Genomic DNA, 6,000 nt, shown 5'->3' with positions numbered 1-6,000 from the left:
GGAGGTAACTTGATCTGTAACTCAGAATGTCTCTGAACTTTAGACACACAGGAGATATGAAAGCCAGTGCTGACTTTCTAATCAGCATCACTGTCAGTTTTCATCGTAGCTCAGTTAGCCCTCTCTTAGGACAGAGACCCAGGTATTATCAAATCACACGTGCCCTGGTGTGGGACAGGCTCAGGCTGGAATTCCCAAAGCATGGGAGAAGGCTGCTCCACTCCCACTCCCATTTCAGACTTAAGTGTATTACTGCAATTAGAAAATGCAAGGCAGAGGAACTTCTCAAGCAGAGGTTTCTGTACAGGAATTAAGAGAAGCTAATTTTAAGCCTCCTGAATGTAGGTTTTCCTGCAGAACAGAACACTGAGAGCAGATGCTGTCCTCAGGTTCTCAGATGTTTTTCTTGGAAGAAACCCTATGCTCCTGTGAAATGGTCAGCAGGGGCCTGATTCTTCTCTCATTTCTATAAACATCCCAGTGTTTACAGCAACATCCCAATGTTAAGTGTTACTGCACCAAATCCAGATGTCCCAACTCATACAAAACTTTATGAAGTCAACAGGAATGCTTCTGTGGATAAAACAAGCTGCAGCTTGCTGTAGATGGATGTAACCAGAGCCAAAGTTTACTCTCACAGTTGTGCTGGCAGGAGGAGCACAGAAACTCCACAAAACCCCAGATTTAGAGTGGACTGACTGACAGCAAAACGTGTTCCCAGGGTACTGAAACATACTCAAAGGAACAAACTTGTTTTAAACATCCTGATGGAGCTGGCCAGTGGAACACCCTTACTTTCGATTTTTCTTGCCTCCTGAGACTCCTGTTCAGCTTTTATCTCTATCAGAAATGTAGGTCTTCACTTTTCCCACACCACATGAACACCTAACAACTTTTTGTTGTCAGGAGACTGTTGTCCCCTTTGTTTTCTCAGCCTCCAATCACAGCCTTTGCAGCAACACAGCCCCAGCCACTGACCCCTGGCCTGCATGTCTCCAATGCTGGAAGCACCTTCTGACTCAGAGCAAAACCTGGGTATGAAATGGATGTTTTCAGGGTGAACCACTGAAATCCTTTTCTCCCATTTCCATTTCTTCCATTTACATAATCCTTCAGTATTTAAGATTAAATGGACCTCTGAGAAAGTTTGGGCTTATTTAGCTTGGAGAAGAAAAGGCTCCAGGGAGACCTCATTGTGGCATTCTGGTACTTGAAGGGAGCATATAATCAGGAGGGGGAACGGCTGTTTACAAGGGTGGATAATGACAGGACAAGGGGGAATGGCCTTAAACTGATACAGGGGAGATTTAGGTTCGATACTAGGAGGAAGTTTTTCACACAAAGGGTGGTGACACACTGGAACAGGTTGCCCAAGGAGGTTGTGGATGCCCCAACCCTGGAGGCATTCAAGGCTGGGCTGGATGTGGCTCTGGGCAGCCTGGTCTGGTGGTTGGTGACCCTGCACACAGCAGGGGGGTTGAAACTGGATGATCTTGGTGGTCCTTTTCAACCCAGGCCATTCTACGAAAATTTAAAAAAAAAAAAAAAAAAAAAAAAAAAAGAGGGAGAAGAACTCACAACCCTCAATTCCTTAGTGCAAGTGCTGGTACAGACAGCTACCATAAGATACTGTCATCACACTGACAGCCTGTCACTCTCACCAATTATTTTCTTTTCAGTTCAAGGAGATCACCCAGCGTGAATTGTCTACAAGAACTTCTTTTCAACAACCAGACTCCAAAGAGCCTTAGAGCTTTCCTTTATCACATTTAACACTCAGTTACTTATTTAAGTGTCTATAAAATCCTGACCAGCGAATACAGTTGTTTTTGATTGCTGCAATCCTTTGACACAAAACCTTCATCTCCCACCTATTTACATCAGAACCATTTCAGCACATCACACTGTCAGACAGTCTGTTCTGTTAATAGATGTGTTTTTACCAAGTCATACCATCTGGTGAAAGCTGTAAACTAAAGCGTGGTGACACAGGACACAACCTAGCTCTGCCTGCACGCAACAGCAGGGAGCATTGTGAGGAACAACTGAGCGCCTTTGTGGAGTGGCATCCATAAACAATAACACAAACAGCAGGCACAGGGCCCCGCTGTGTGCCAGCAGGCACAGTGTGCAACAGCTCAAGCTGAACACCTCCAGCACTCACTGTGCCAGCAGCACTGTATGAGAGGCACCCCAACATCGATGCATCTGACCTGGCTTCCCATGGGTGAGGGGTCTCCTTCCTCTACAGCAAGAAGGGGCCAGGGCGCAGAGCTTCTCTGTCAGTGCCCATCTCTGGGTGAGTCCTTGAACTCCTTGTGTCCTTCACAGCTTCTGTGTGCTTTGCTCACAAGTCCTCCCTCAGGGGGGCAGATCCTGTAGATCTGTTGAGTCTGTAACTCAACAGAAAACATTCAATCTATCTTAGATTTGGAACATGGATGACAGTCCAAGCATTTGCATAGTGCCCACAGAAACAAGGACATGCTGGAGTGCTGACTTAATGCTACCTGGAGATACCTTACTGCCAATATAACTTTTCACGCTTTGTCAAAATTTTCTCTTTTTTGCAACATTCAGTTATTTTCCTCATTCTTCAGATTGTAACTAAAACAAATTATGCTGCTTTTTATTTTTCAATCATTTTTTAAAAATGTTCAGAGGAATTCGTAATACCTGAGCTGCAGTGCAGCAGTGGATCCAAGAGGACTATTACGACACTACAGTCTTTAAAAAGAAAAATGCTTTGTGCATTGGGATTGACCAAGGATGACTTAGAGTTCTAGGAAGGCAAACATGATACAGTGGATCCAACAGGCAGCTTAATGAAGATGTCTCAGCCCTGGTCTCTATAGAACAGGGGATCACACTGAAGGAACACTATAGAGAAACATTTGCTGCTTCCAGCAAGCAGGCAGCTGTGGTAGAGCTGGGTTACTGATGCTGAAAAACATGCTGAAAAACTATGGACTCTTGGGCTTCTACATACACAAGAACTGTAGTTCTGAAAAGCAATTATTTACATATGCAGAGCATTTTTATTAATTGGTATGCTTTAACAGGCAACATCTATCGCACAACTCAGTGACATACTAAGGAAAACACAGATTACTAAGCAGTCTCTCAGAAGAGGCACCAGCTACTTTCCCACAAATCAGAGAGGAGGAAAGAAAATGTTATTCAACAAATATTAACATGGTCATCAGTAGCATGATAATATAAGACAAAAATTTATGTTCACAAAGACTTTGGAAATAGCTGCAAATTGTAAGTGATGACGTGATGCAATTCTAAACTGAACGCAGAATGAAGGCTATTGGCAGGAATGTAAAATTATTCAGAGACAATAGGAAGATTAAGTTCTAGCTCTATTCATCACTGCTATGTTTCAAATTAAAAAAATACTTTTGCTACTTTGTAGATATATTATTTCCTTAAGTAAAACATTCTGTTGGATGCAAGGAAACAGGTCAGGTAATCCAAATAATCATTCTTGGCTCATCATCTAGGAATGCCAGTCTTGGAATACAATTGAAAATTGCTGCTTTCACTCTCATGGGTTGATTTCTAGAAGTCATTAACTCACCACTGCATAAGTGATGAATTTCACTACCCTAATGATAGAACAATTATACTCTGTTTCCACAAAGAACTCTGTAATTACCAGATAGAAAAATAGAGAAGTGCTTGTAATTACCAGGCAAAATATTTCATAACATTTATTTACATAGAACAAATATTTCCTGTCAAAAATTTATTGACTTTATAATAATCTGATGACTAAAAATATCTAACAAAAACAAAGAGTGTAACTTAAAGAAATATCTGAGGATTAATTTGCAAATACGCATTAAACTTAGCATTATTACAGTAATCAAATCATAACAAATAAATGAAGAACCAGCATAGCTGATACTTAAGACAACCAAACGTGGCACTTCAAAATCTGTTTCTACTTACATCTAAAACATTACAAAGGCCCCAGCTACCTTTCTAAAAGAAGTAGAAAAACTCAGAGGTTATGAAAGAAAATTTGTTTTGGTAATACCTAAAAATGTTCCACTTCCCACTGTACCAATGTGCCATCATTTTTTATCATTACACAATGATAACAGATTTCTATTTAAGTTTTAAACTGACATCTAGACCAGCATTCACTAAACAGCTGGCTCACAGGGCTTCTGCATTGCTACAGCTTCTCTCTCCTCCATGGTAACACCCTTTGTTGATAACCAATGATGGTGTTTCCTTCAAGAAAAATACACAAATCACTCCCTCATGCCTGCATAAGCTGCTGAAGTTAAAGGCATCAGTCCAGAGGCAGGCAGGACACCAAGCAAGCAACATCTGCTAAGCACACCCAGCATCGACCTTCCCTGTGGTTCAAAGCAATAAAGCTAGGACCAATTTGAAGACCTCCCTGTATCTTTGCCCTTCCAGCTGCTTTCATTGGTGGGAGTAAAAGTCAGGTTTGGGGCTTTTTTTCTTTCTTCTTTCTTTCCCCAGCAGAAAGCACCCCTCAAGACATTAAGTCCAGGGTCATCATTTTGGTCTTTAAAACCTCTGCACTGAATGAAACATCTCAAAAAAAAAAAAAAAAAAAAAAGAGCAATTGGTGTCCTGTGCCCTACTGGACTCCTAAAGCTCCTCATTAGGGGAGACCAAGCCTACTCAAAAAGCCTTTTCTAGAACTGATCCCCCAGGACAGAACTCACTTCCACTTGCATATTCTCCTCTTGTGCTACAGCAGCAGCACAGTGTGTTTGTTACTAGGCAAAAGAGAGTCTCCCTCACTTCACTCACCTTCTACCCCTTTTGGTGCTTTAAGCCGTGCAATTCTACCATGGAAGCTTTTCATGAGAGCTGTAAATGAGTCAGAGGCCACCTTGGTTAAGATTGAATAGAAAAAAGAAATACTCACAAGGGAAACAATTTACAGAAAACACATACTTACAAGATGACTGATGATTAGAGCATATAAAGAGGAAAGATTACCCCAAAACATCTTTGAGATGGCCCTCATTGACACAGCAAGCTCAAACCTTTGGCAAGATGCCTCTGCACCATCTCCCTGAAGATGACAGGGCGAAGACAGCTCTGCACTTACTGCCTCCCACATCCACTGCTGATATGGGGGATTGCAGGGCACAAAACTTCCCAAGTGTGGCAGTTACTTAGTCTGCTGTCTTGCCCCATCAGAGACACTTGCCCATTCACAGCAAAAGTGGTCAATTACCTTTCCTTTATTAAAGAGGATTCAGCAGTTTGTTCCAGGAAGCCCACGCACTCATGTGAATTTTAACTGTTATCCTTCACAAATCCATACCGTAAATTTTGCTACGATGTCCTAAAACCTTTCTTACATGCACATTAAATGTCAGGGCTACAACTTCTCAATATTCCTATTTTCTTAGTCACCACAAAGCTGTGTATACTGATATCCCAAGGTTTCAGTAGGAAAATGGCTATAACCTCCAGCCATGAACACACAGAAATGTACCACTGCATTAGATGAACGCTGACCTCCAGTGAATAAGTTACATACAGGATCTGTCACTGTTTATTTATTGCTCATATCAGTGACTCATTCCTCCCACACGAAAACCAGCAGAAGGGCACTCAGATTTTTTTTGTCTATTTGTTTCTGTTTGTTTTTATTCCTTAAAGCTCCCCCAGTCTCCTTTCTTCCCAGCTCCATCCAATCTAGATTCTTGCTCCACAGCAGCAGAGACAACCAGAGCAGCAAGTATGAATGAATCACCACGATTCACATACTTTGCTTTTCAGGCCAGCTGAAATGCTCTGAGATCCTCTGCAAGAGGAGCTATATGACAATGTCTTTTCATCAGATCTAACATTTTCAAGATCTAACAGTGGTGGCAGCAGTTAGTACAGTATAATCTATTTCCACAGAGTCATGTGTTGCTTTAGTAAGACTTTCAAGAACATCAGAAGAGACAATGCAGGTACATGCTCTCCTTGCTGCTGGCCCCTTTTCCT

The sequence above is a fragment of the Centrocercus urophasianus genome, unplaced genomic scaffold (genome assembly GCF_019232065.1).
Source record: "Centrocercus urophasianus isolate 14NV4802_14NV808 unplaced genomic scaffold, USGS_Curo_1.0 seq_10, whole genome shotgun sequence".
Taxonomy (NCBI): domain Eukaryota; kingdom Metazoa; phylum Chordata; class Aves; order Galliformes; family Phasianidae; genus Centrocercus; species Centrocercus urophasianus.
This window is presented reverse-complemented; position numbering follows the sequence as displayed.